The 12,525-nt window shown below is 41.8% G+C and overlaps 1 long non-coding RNA gene across 1 annotated transcript in view; it reads right to left on the reverse strand.

Moving 5' to 3' along the window:
* Positions 1-351: 351 nt before the first annotated feature.
* The window catches only part of LOC119801105, a 60,312-nt gene continuing 48,138 nt past the window's right edge, over positions 352-12,525 (reverse strand). Inside the window, exons 2-3 of the long non-coding RNA XR_005283140.1 lie at positions 2,427-2,573; positions 352-1,316 (exon numbers count right to left, since the gene is read on the reverse strand). This is a non-coding gene — a long non-coding RNA (uncharacterized LOC119801105). The remainder of the gene's footprint in view (positions 1,317-2,426; positions 2,574-12,525) is intronic.

Below are 12,525 nucleotides of genomic sequence, written 5' to 3' on the forward strand. Positions count from 1 at the left end.
CCAGCCACTGCTTGAGAACCTAGTTGCAGGCTCACTGCAGACAGTTGTTTGCAAGTGGATGACTGTGGCCAGTGGGAACTTTTGCTGATGATCTCAGAGGCCACTTATAGCAGGTGATTCCTGGGAGACACATCGGCAGCCAGGCAGTGCTGCCAACAATGATCTCACCCGCCTGCCAACAGCTGCTATGAGAAAAGCGACTTCTCTTCCAAACATTATGAATGCCTCATTGGCGCAATCTCTCCTCAGATGATACTGAGATGGGATTCTGGGAAATGGAGTTCTTCAGTGTAGATAAATATGAGGGTAATGACAATTGATAAGCTGCAGTTCAGCACCTAAGACCAATAGTTGGGAATTTTTAAAAGATATTCTTTTATTTATTTATTTTGTACAGAGTCTTACTACGTAGCCTTGGCTGGGCTGGAACTTCTTATGTGTAGACTGGGCTGGACTTGAACTCACAGAAATCCACCTATCTCTGGCTCCTGAATGCTGGGATTAAAGGCATGTACTAACACACCAGATTAGGAGGGAGCTTTATTTGGAGTAATAATCAATTAATCTGCATCTTCCATAAAGAGAGAAAAGTGCCAATCTATTTTTCCTTCCTACTTCCCTCCCTCCTTCCCTGCCACTTTTCCTCCTTCTATACCTTCTCTCCCTCTCTCCCTTCCTCCATCCTCTCTTTTGATTGTTTCCTTCTTTGTCATCATTATCATGATTATGATTTTAACTTAGAAAATATTAAGCTGTAGTTACAGACTTAGTGAGCTGTCATATGGTTCAGGGAACTGAACCTAAAATACAGCAAGTGCCCTTTACTGCTGAACCATTTCTCCAGCCTTCATGATTTAAAAAATTTCCAAGCCAGGTAGCTATAGCTTACAAGGAAACCCCAATACTCCTAACACCACTTACAATGTGCTGGAACTATAGGCACACATTACTACACCTGACTCAAAGGAGTTATTTTTACTTAAAGAAAAACTATCTCTAGTGACTGGTGCTTATGAAGGAGATGGCTAGCTGAACGAGACTGTTCCAGTTCCCTTCCATAGCACAGCACTGTTTCTAAGGTGCAGTTATGTGGTTATTCTCACAGCTTCCCCTACATCTAGGTTGACCGTATGACTAGTTCTTGCCAATGCACTGTGCGGGGAGTGACACATCATCATTCTGAGAAGGGGTGGTACAGTGTCAGGTGATCAGTTTTCCAAGATTCTCTTCTGGCCTGTTGGGAGGTTGAGTGTAGGACATCCAGTAGCGGACGCTGAAGGGATCCTCAGACGTCACAGAGGCAGTCACAGAAGCATCTGGATTAGCAAAAGGTGCTTATCAAGGGATTCTGAATGGAAAATAAATCTTCAAATATACAAGCAACAAACCATGGGGATTGCTTGTTAAAGTAGCTGGCCAAATCTAAGTTTGTACAAGCTATTTGATAGTAAACGCATAAAATCAGGTGACTTCCATGATGCCATCACAATAACTAAATTATGGAACCAGCTGAGGTGTCTGTCAACAGATGGTGGATAAAGAGAACATAGTGCATATTTACAATGGGATTTTTTTTTCAGTTATAAATAATGATTATGTACTCTGTAGGAAAGTGGTTGAAACTGGAGACTGCCATTTTAAGTGAATCAAGTCAGATTCAGAAACACAAATATCATCTGCTTTCTGGTTTGTGAATCCTAGACTTTATATAGATACATAAAATCAGATATGGGTATATAGTATGAAATCGAAGAAAATGTTTAGGAGTGGACAGGGCTACCGGGAAGGAAGGTGAGAGAGAAAGAGGAGTAGAGGGATGTGGAGGAGGGTGCTTAGAGTACATGCTCTACCTGCATGAATGTGACTTTATGGGATGTGTACAAGAAATGTACACATGTGAAAACATTAAGAGAAAGGCTTGCAGTGTCCCTGCTTAGGGGTGAGTGCCCTTGGGGGAAAGACTCCATTCTTACAGGCTGTAGGTACAGTCTTTTTAAAAAATCCTTCTCTCATATATTACATCCCAACCTCAGTTTTCCCTCCCCCAGTCTCTCCCCTCTTCTTCTCTTCTCCCCCAGATCTATCCTACTCCGCCTCTTCTCAGAAAACAGTATCCCTCCCAGGCACATAAAACAAACATGACTTAACAAGCTACAAAAGATTAGGCGCATATCATTCTATCAAGCCTAGATGAGGAAACTCAGTTGGAGGAAAAGGGTCCTACAAGCAGGCAAAATAAACCCTGCCCCCACTTCCACTGTTAGGAATCCCACAAGAATACAAAGCTATAACATACATGCGGAAGACCTAGGTCAGACTCCTATAAGTTCTCTCATCTCTGCGAGTCCCCATGGATCCCAGTCAATTCATTCTGTGGGTTGTGTTCTCCTGGTGTGCCTGACCCCTCTGGTTCAGCTGATCCTTACCCTTCTCCTCAGGACTCCCTGAGCTTCCCCTAATGTGTGGCTGTGGGACTCTGCATCTGCTCACATCAGTTTCTGAATGAAGTCCTTGGTCTTTCCGATGATGAGTATGCTAGGTTCTTGTCCCCAAGTTTTCCGCAGACAGGGCATCTGTAGGTCAAAGGTTTTGTGGCTGGGTTAGTGTCCCAGCCCCAGGCCTTGTGTGGTTACAGAAGTTGGCTGGCTTTGTCTTTATGTCCTCCATTACTAGGAGCCTTTGCGAGGGTTACTCGCGTGGATTCCACAGAGTTTCCATTGCACCAGGTTTCTCCCTCATCCCTGGAAGACCACCAGTTCCAGTTGCCTTTCTCTTCTTCCATCCTCCCCCTACCTGATCACACCTGCTCCCATCCTCATCCACCCCCAGTCTACCCTCGATGTCTATTCTATTTCCCCTTCCCAGAGAGATCTATCCATTCCCTGTTGTGTCCTCCTTGTTACGTGGCCTCTCTGGGTCTATGGATTGTGGCATGATTATCCTTTACAATTAACACGCACTTATAAGTGAGTGAATACCATGTTTGTCTTTCTGGGTCTGGGTTACCTTACTCAGGATAACTTTTAGAAGCTGCATCCATTTGTCTGCAGATTTCATGATGTCATTGTTTTTAACAGCGGACTAATTCTCCATTGTGTAAATGTGCCACGTTTTCTTTATGCATTCTTCAGTTGAGGGATTTTAGGTTGTTTCCAGTTTCTGGTTATTACGAATAAAGCTGCTATGAACATAGTTGAGCAAGTGTCTTTGTGGTAGGGTGGAGTGTCTTTTGGGTGTATGCCCAAAGTAGTTTTGATTTGCATTTCCCTGATGGCTAAGAATGTTAAATATTTTTTTGGGTACGTCCTTAAGAACTGCTTGCACGGCCGTAAAATGTTGCTCAAAATCTTATCAGGCAACCATGACAGTACTGTCAAAAAATCAAAAACTGTAGCACAACTTTCTGATGAAAACCTGTAGAATAATCATTAAAAAAGTTCATAGGAGCATATTCATCTAGCATGTAGTCTGATGAAAACATTTAAGAGCTCTGGGTACTATGGCTCTTTGGAAATTTGTAGTTACAGTTTGACAAGCTGAATAAAATAGACAAGAGTCCCTGGAGTCTGCATTACACTTAGAACCTCATTGTAATCTTGTGGCAAGATCAGCAACAGGAAATCAGCCAACTGTGTTCTAATATGCTTTACGTTCTTCTAGCAAAGTCTCTTTAGTCCTAGCAACATAGACAAAGCTGACAGCTAGCAGCAAAGCAGCAGGCACTATGCTAAATGCTTTGTAAGTCCCACCTGACCATTTCCTTTACAAGCGACAGGACTGTCGCCAGCCCAGCCTCGCCAGGAAGACGTAGTTGCTCAAGAAATAGTCTTGATGTCACACAGATATTTATTATTTTGATCTTTATAGGTTATTTGTAGACATAAAGAATCAACGGATTTGCTGGTAATTAGAAAATCAATAAAAAAGTCTTTATATATGTTTTTGCCAGATCCCACTAGGTACGATGAGAAGAGAGTGAGTCATTTCTCCACATACTCCATCACGAGTGAATCTGATTTCAAATTCATTCATTTAACATTTATCTGTCTAGTATTATATGCTACGTAGCAATCACTTCCTCTCTCTCTCTTTCCACTACTTTTAAAACCAAAGGCCATTTAATTAGGTATGATTTCAGGAGATAACAGTGGTTTCTCAGGCCTTCTCAGTACTTAGTACAACAAAAGGATTTTCTCAAAGGAATTTCGCTTGCAATGACGGCAAGCTTCAGTTGAATGCTTCTCAGGGTAAGCCTCCAAAAACATTAATATGAAGTCAGCTTGGAGAATTGACAAAGTATTTCTTTTTTTCTTTCTGATTTTTTAAATTTTTTTTTATTTATTTATGTTTTGGATTTTTGAGACAAGGTTTCTCTGTAGCTTTTGGTGCTTGTCCTGGAACTAGCTCTTATATACTAGGTTGGCCTCAAACTCACAGAGATCTGCCTGCCTCTGCCTTCTTTCTGATTTTTTTTTTTTTCTTTTTTCTTTTTTTGGTTTTTCGAGACAGGGTTTCTCTGCAGCTTTTTTAGAGCCTGTCCTGGAACTAGCTCTTCTGTATGGGTATTTTGTCTGCATGTCTGTCCATGCACCGTGTGTGTGCCTAGTGCTGGGGGAGGCCAGAAGAGAGTGTCAGATCCCTGGACCTGGAGTCTCTGGTACTTGTTCGTCAATGTGGGTTCTGGGAATTGAACTTTGGTCCTCTGAAAGAGAAGCCAGTGCTCTTAACCACCAAGTCTTTTCTACAGCTCAGTGAGATACTTCTTTATTCTCTTTGGAACTTGCTTACTTGCTTTGTAGACCAAGATGGCCTCAAACTCACGGAGATCCATCTGCCTTTGCCTCCCAGGTACTGGAATTAAAGGCATGTGCCAACTCTGTCCAACTTCTGCGTTTGCTTAAACAACTGTTCTTACGGATGTGGAAGCAGTTTCTGTCATAACTTGTGTGTCATAATTATTTATTGTCTGTTATTTCTATATGCCACCAGAAACTAATACTTTAAATATATTTTTATTATTTGAGAATTTCAAACATGCCTATAATGTATTTTGACCATAACCAATCTCACTTCGCCCCTAATGCCTCTGAGATTATACCCTGTATTTGGTTGTTTATTTTACTCTTTGGGCTCTTGGGAGGCCCATCATCCTGCTGCCAAATAAATCACACGTGGAGGCTTATTCTTTCTTATGAATGCCTGGCCCTAGTTTGGCTTATTTGTAACCAGCTTTTCTTAACTTAAACTATCCCAGCTACCTTTTGCCTCTGGACTTTTTCCCTTTCTTACATCTATATATCTTACTTTCCCTCTTACTCTGTGGCTAACTGGGTGGCTTGGTAGCGGGGTGGCTGGGCCCTAGCATCTTCCTCCTTCTCTTGCTCCTAGATCTCCTTTCTTCCGCGATTTCTCCTTCTTTTTATTCTCCCTGCCTGCCAGCCTGACTATCCTTTCTCCTGCCTTGCTATTTGTTGTTCAGTTCTTTACTGATGTCAGCCATTTTGTGCTGACTCATAGCTCCCTGAATGCAGGTCATGTTTTATTTAGTTGACTTGTATCAGATAACATATCAGTGCATGGTGTCTAAACATAAGCTGGCCCTTACTTCCCTTGTTCCTAATACCAAGCAACCCTAGTTAAATGTGGTGATGCCACAAAACCTCAAAATAGATATGAAAATAAATAGGAGAGGACGTGTGAGGAAGAAGAAGGGGCTTAAAGAGAGGTAGATGAGAAGAGGATGACCGGTGGAACACGGGCAAAGTACATTGCATGTATCCATGAAATTCTGAAAGAATAAGTAAGTACAAAAGAGTTAAGCTAATCTGTAACAACCGTGAGAGTCAGGTATCATCATTTTTATTCTCTAGGTGAAGGAGGCATGATTTGGGATGTCCTTCTGTATATGTGTTGCTTTTATTGGTTATCTAATAAAGAAACTGCTTTGGCCTGTGATAGGGCAGAGTAGAGCTAGGCGGGAAAGCTAAACTGAATGCTGGGAGAAAGAAGGCAGAGTCAGTGAGAAGTCATGTCACCCCACTGGAGTGAGACGCTGGATGGAATCTTGCCAGTAAGCCATAGCCATGTGGCGATAGACAGATTAATAGAAATGAATTAACCAAAGATAGGAGAGCTAACTAGCAATATGCTAAAGTGGTTGGCCAAGCAGTGATTTAAATAATATAGTGTCTGTGTGATTATTTCAGGTCTAGGCAGCTGGGAACAGAAGAACGGCCTCCCCCAACAGATGTGAGGCTATAAACTTTGTTCATGGACACAAATCCAGTTATTGTCAGAATTGATTGGAATCTGAACTAAGGTCCTGCTGTCACTATGCCATGCTGCCTCTCCCAACTCAGAAAGTGAAATATTGACCTGAACTATGGTCTGGTTTATGGCAGTGAGATCAAAGAAAAGTGCTCAGCCATGTAACAAAAGGGCTCCCCTGTAGTTCTGTGGACTGTCAACTGCTCAGTGGTTCCCTGCCTCTGTTCCCTCCTCTGTGAACCATCCTGTTTCTGTCTTCCAGGTCTCTCCTCAGTGGCAACAATCAAGTTATACTTTCTTGTGTGTTGGCAATACAAAGTGCTAAGTAGAACCATGCTGTCTTACTGAGAGTTCCAAGGTTCCTCTCAAGAACGTGACTTCCTTAGCTTGAGCCTTGACTGAAGGAAGTCCTCATCTGGATGATCAGAGGGGAAGAACCAATAGACACTGTAGCCAGTTAGCAGATACGTGGTAGAAGGGAGCATAGCTTATTTCTGCTCTTGGGAGTCTACTGACAACTGCTAAGAAAAGATATGGCATCCAGCTCTAATTACTAATAGTACTGATCCTATTAGGATAACTGTTTTGTCTTTAAATTTCTATAGCACACAAAAGAGAACAAAGAGGCTGAAGAGGATATGCTTTTATTTCCTATCTGGTGGCTGCTTTAACTCTACATTGATGTCAAAGAACATCCCTGAGAAAGCTGCTTTGTCCAGCCAGTGCACCTGAGCACTGATGAACTAGCATCAGTTTTGTTAGGGATTCGGCATATTTAAACCACGTGGGAAGCTTTAAAAATCCCACCGCCATTTGGATTCCTCTGTTGAGAATTTTCTGTTTTTAAAAAAATCACATTTTAAAAATTGAATTATTTGATGTAGTTTCATGAGTTCTTTATATATTTGGAAATCAGCCCTCTGTCAGATGTGGGGATGGTGAAAGTCTTTTCCCATTCTGTGGGCTGTCATTTTGTCCTATTAATGGTGTCCTTCGCCTTACGGAATCTTCTCAGTTTCAGGAGGTCCCATTTAGGGATGGTTGATCTCAGTATCTGTGCTACTGGTGTTCTGTACAGGAAGTCATCTCCTGTGCCAATGCATTCTAGTCTGCTTTTCACTTTCTCTTCTACCCATGGTCAGACGTTATGCAGAGAGAGACTCTAAATTGGAGTTTTCCACTGGGTTCCTTCTCTTAGAGCTTGGGGAGCCCCATGGAAAAGGAGGAGAAAAGATTGTGGGAATCAGAGGACATGGAGGACACCAGGAGCACACGGCCCACTGAATCAGCTAAACAGGGGTCATATGGGCCCACAGACTGAAGCAGCAAGCACGGACCTGTATGGGTCTGAACCAGGTCCACTGTGTATATGATATGACCGTTAGCTTAGTGGCGTTTTTGCAGGCTGGCTCCTGACAGTGTAAGTAGGTGTGTTTCTGGCTCTTTTGCCTGCTCTTGAGATTATGTTCCTCTTATTGGGTTGCCTTATCCAGCCTCAATATGAGGGCTTTTGCCTTCATCTTCTTGTACCTTATTTTGTTTGGAAAAAAAGGCAGACTATCCATCAGTTTAATGAGGACTCAAAGGCTTTACAAGTTCATTAGGCTCTGATAGTCCATGTTGTGGTGGGCTCAGGAGGGGACAGTATTTGTACTTGGTGTGTAGAGTTGGCGATTGACAAGAGTTGACTACTGTAACATATAGGAACTGTGTAGAAGGGTGGGGAGGGTCATGAAATCTACACAATCTTAAAAAATACCCACAGCAGATACAAGCTTACTTAATGTGGAGGTAGCGGGGATAAGGTATTCCAACAGGTATACGCTTATACTTTAAGAGCCCATTAAGGTGTTCTAATGTGATTTCAGATGAGAGCATGGGTCCAGGTAAGAAACACCAGTTATGGAAAGATAGCATATAGAATAGAAATGGAAAGTTCTCCTCTGTGTGGTTGACACAAAATAGGTAGCCCAAGGACAAGTGCAGATGGTCACCTGTGTGGACAGTACAGCTAGAGGCATTGGCATGCCTGGCTGGGGTGGCAGTTAAGCCAGTGTCCTGTGATGGAACACTAAGTAATGCCAGCTTCCCCTTCAGACTTCTCATCTCTAGTTTAGAAGATTCCCCTGAGTTCCATCTAGTACTCTTAATGCTTCAATCCATCTCACTTGAGCCTTTAATGTGCCTTGTAAAGCCACCGTCTATGTGGCTGTCAATGACCTGTTGGAATGATGCTCTCAGTCCTTTTCAGTTACACCTAATGGTGCCTTAACCATCTCTGCAGCTAGGGTTCCGTTTGTAGCTTCACCATTCAGAAGTACGCCCATGAGATCTGAAAGAAATATGAGGCCCAGCCAGGCTCCTAGCTCTGCTGGCAAACCTCATACTGATTATCTAGTTTTGTGGTGGCTTTCTATATGTGATGTTAGCCACCAGGTTTTTTTTGTTGTTGTTGTTGTTGTTGTTATTTTGTTTTAAAAGAAGATTCCTGGTATTAGATCTATGGTTTCATTCACAGCTCATAGTGGATCACCCTCATTCTGAAAACTTCACCTGCAGTTGGGTTATCTGGTTTTCTAATGGCTCTAATAACCATCTAGTCACGTAAAAAAATTCCCGCCTTACCAGAATTAGGTTTATTATCCATTGCACTTTGACTTGGGTGAATGCTAATGTAGAAGTCTGGCTTTCTTAGGTATGATGTAATTTTGAAAGTCTGTTCCCATCCTGCCATATTTTTTTGAAATCTGTTTATGCTGTATTTTTAGTAATAAAATTTCAGATACTTGCAGTCAGTGCTTTCTTGTTTCCTCTCATTGCTGTCTCTAGGAGTTTGCTTAGGAAATGAGATGGCAGATAGCCTGACGTCTCTTGTATCCCTTATCAACTTCCGAGCTGTGCTGCTGGTGCGCATCCCAGTCATTTATTATGGAGCAGACAATAGCTTCTCAGAACCTCCTCCATTAGTATCGCCTTTGAATGAAGATTTAATTGTACATTCCTTTGGCGTTCTTGCTGTTATGCGTGAGTCATTTTTCCTTCTCTCAGCTTTGTTTTGGAAGATATTCATCTTACTGCCGTTCATCACTCTGCCCTCACAGGGCTCAGAGGGATACTGAAGTAAACAGGCTGATAAGCAGACACACTGTTTCTGGATTTCCTGTGTTCAAATCCATGGGGTCTACCAGGGGCTGTGGAGAGGATGGGAAGTTCCACTTATGGCAAAGCTTTGTTTTGAGAGCAGGAAAGAAAGCCAGGAGGCAACTGTACTTTTACAAATACAGTGGCCATTCACATCCAGGAATTTGGACTTTATGTAGCTGATGAAAGCCGTGGAAGGAATGTTTTCCAGGGAATGAGAGACTCAGGTTTGTGGATAAGATGTTCTCATTTTAGAGTTGCATGGAACAATTGCACTTCAGTCACATAAACACAGGAAGTGCTTAGCATTTGTTAATGTGCATCTCCATTCTCCTAATGTAGAGAACGAGGGAACTTACAATTAAAGGTAACTGTAAACAACTTAACAAAATATAAAAAGCAAGTCAGGAACAATGGGAAAAAAATCTGTAAAAATGGGTGTTATTGTTTCTTTGATGCTCTGTAAATTTATCTCAGGTGTGCTGTGGGAGCCCTCAGAACACAGTGATGCTGGCAGTGGACTTCAAACTGATGTCTTTGTGTATTCTAAATACTAACCCTCTGTCAGATGTCGAGCGGTAAAGATTTTTCCCCTATTCTGTAGGCTGCCTCTTCGTTCAAATGAAGGTATCCTTTGTCGTTCAGAAGTCTTTTATATCCATATGGTCCCAAGAGAAGCCTTATGCAGTAAATGGAAGTTAGTACAGAGACTCACAACTGGTCAATGTGCAAAGAATAAGAGACTTCAATTGCAAAGCCATACATGGCAGGGCTATATCCCGACTGTCTCCATCAAGGCTAAGGATCTCTGAGAAAGTGAAGATGGAAAGACTGCAAATATCGGAGGTGGTAAATACCTTCAAGGGCACAGTGTTTTTCAGACATAACAGGGAAGATACACATACAAACCCATAGTGATTTTGATAGCATGCCCAAGACTCATGTAAGCTCAAGTCAGACAAAATCTCAGCTTGGAGGAAGGGTGGGCATGAAGTCCTACCCTCTTTTTGAGGAGCTATTGGCATTTGATAGATACTGGGATAAAGAGGATCAATTTTCTTTAATGGTGTGACTCCTGGCATATCAACCATACTCCAGGAAAGTCCCTACACTCAGGAGTAGTTGGACAACACAAACCAGACTAGATAATTTTAAAGAGAGGGTGAGAGAGATCGTGACATTGGAAGGTATGGAGGTAGGGTTGGGTCTGGAAAGAGTTGGAAGAATATGATCAAAATACATAGCATGAAATTCTCAAAGAATTAATAAAATATTTTTTAAAACAACAACAGAAATCCCAAACATTTTCTTATAAATGCTTTCGAGAAGTTGAGGATCGAGTAGTGAAAATCAAAGTTTAAAGTTAGGAACTCTAGGGGCTGAGTATGTTGTTTCCCAGAGAGAAGGACACATAGGCACGAGCTAGATTCAGCAGGAATGATGAGTACAGTGTCAGCTGCTATTTCTGATAATGTGTATGTGTGTGTGCATGTGGTGGGGGAGGTGAATAAGAACACACACAAGTCTGCATGACTGCTGTGGTGTGCATGTAGAGGTCAAAGAACAGCTTGTGAGAGTGGGTTCTCTTTTTCTATGAGGTAGGTACTTGAACTCAGGCTGTCAGGCTTGGTGACAAGCCCCTTTACCTGCTTGAGCCATATTACCAGCCCTTTCTGACATGTGGTGAGTGCCTCATAGAAGGGATTCAGATATTGTTTTGGTCTGGGAGAATCTTAAAGTCATTAGCTTTATTTATTTTCTGTACAGCAATGGTAAAAATCTGATTTTAAGTATCATGGGGTCTAGATAGTCTTAATTATAGTAAAGAATTTTTATACAACTTATTGTGTGATGTGGTTTTGTTATAACCAGCTTAATCTTTTAAAATTGTGCTCTGGGAGTGGCTTAAGGTATAGTAACTCCTTTTCTGTAGGAGATCAAGACATTTTGGTCATCCTTGACTTGTAAGGTTATTTGGTAAGGTATGATTCCTCACAAAGGATGGAACAAAACAGCCATGTTTCTTTGTGAATTAATTAAGGCCTATAGAAGTATCTATATAAGTCATACATAATAAAAACCTTAATTTTAACCTCTTTATTTCTCTAAGAGTTGTTATTGTCTTAATTAGGCTTAATGTTACTGAGTTAGGATTACTAATGCTATGATGAAACACCACATCCAAAAGCAAGTTGGAAAGAAAAAGGGTTATTTGGCTTGTGCCTCCATATCACAGTTCATCATTAAACAAAGTCAGGGTAGGAACTCAAATAGGGCAGGAACGTGGAGTCAGAAAATGATACAGACACCATAGAGGGGTGTTGCTTATCGACTTGCTTCTCATGGCTTGCTCAGCCAGAATAACCAGTTCAGGGATGTCCCCACCCACAGCAGAATGGGCCCTCCCTGGACAATCATGAAGTAAGAAAATGTCCTGCAGGCTTGCGTGCCTACAGTCCAACCTTATGGAGATATTTTTTTGATTGAGGTTCTTTCTTTTCAGCTGACTCTAGCTTGTGTCAAGTTGACATTAAGCCAGCAGGACAATTATTGAGCTTCATTTTTAATTATTTTATTTTATTCATGTGTGAGCAGGCCTGGATATAAGAAAGCCCACCACTTTTGTGTAGGAGCCCTTGGAAGTCAGAATAAATTACCTAGAATTGCAGTTACAGATGGCTGTAAGCTGCCATGTAGGAACTGGAACCAGATCTTGGTCTTCTGCAAGAATGACCAGTGCTCTTAACTGCCCAGCCATCTACCCAGTGTTACTTGTGTATAGGTGGTGGGAGCTGGGAGAACGGAGCTGATAAAGGAGGCGACTAAAGTCTAATGCAATAGCCATCTTTGCTCAGAGCCTCAGACAATCTATACTCTGAAGGTAAGAAAGGCCACCTGAGTAAAGTGCTCATGAATTCAAGCTGTGTACCATCACAAAGACAAGCCACACATGGCAAACACATGTTTTTCTATTGAGACAAAGAACTGAATAACATCAACCAGCCATCACAAGTAAACGGAAGTAAACTTACTCTGATTTGCTACACCTGGGAGGTGCAGGAAATGTTCCAAGAACAATTCCATGTTTTAAGGAAACTGAGGACACAAGACTGTTGT

This window comes from Arvicola amphibius, chromosome 14 (genome assembly GCF_903992535.2).
Source record: "Arvicola amphibius chromosome 14, mArvAmp1.2, whole genome shotgun sequence".
In the NCBI taxonomy this organism is placed as follows: Eukaryota; Metazoa; Chordata; class Mammalia; order Rodentia; family Cricetidae; genus Arvicola; species Arvicola amphibius.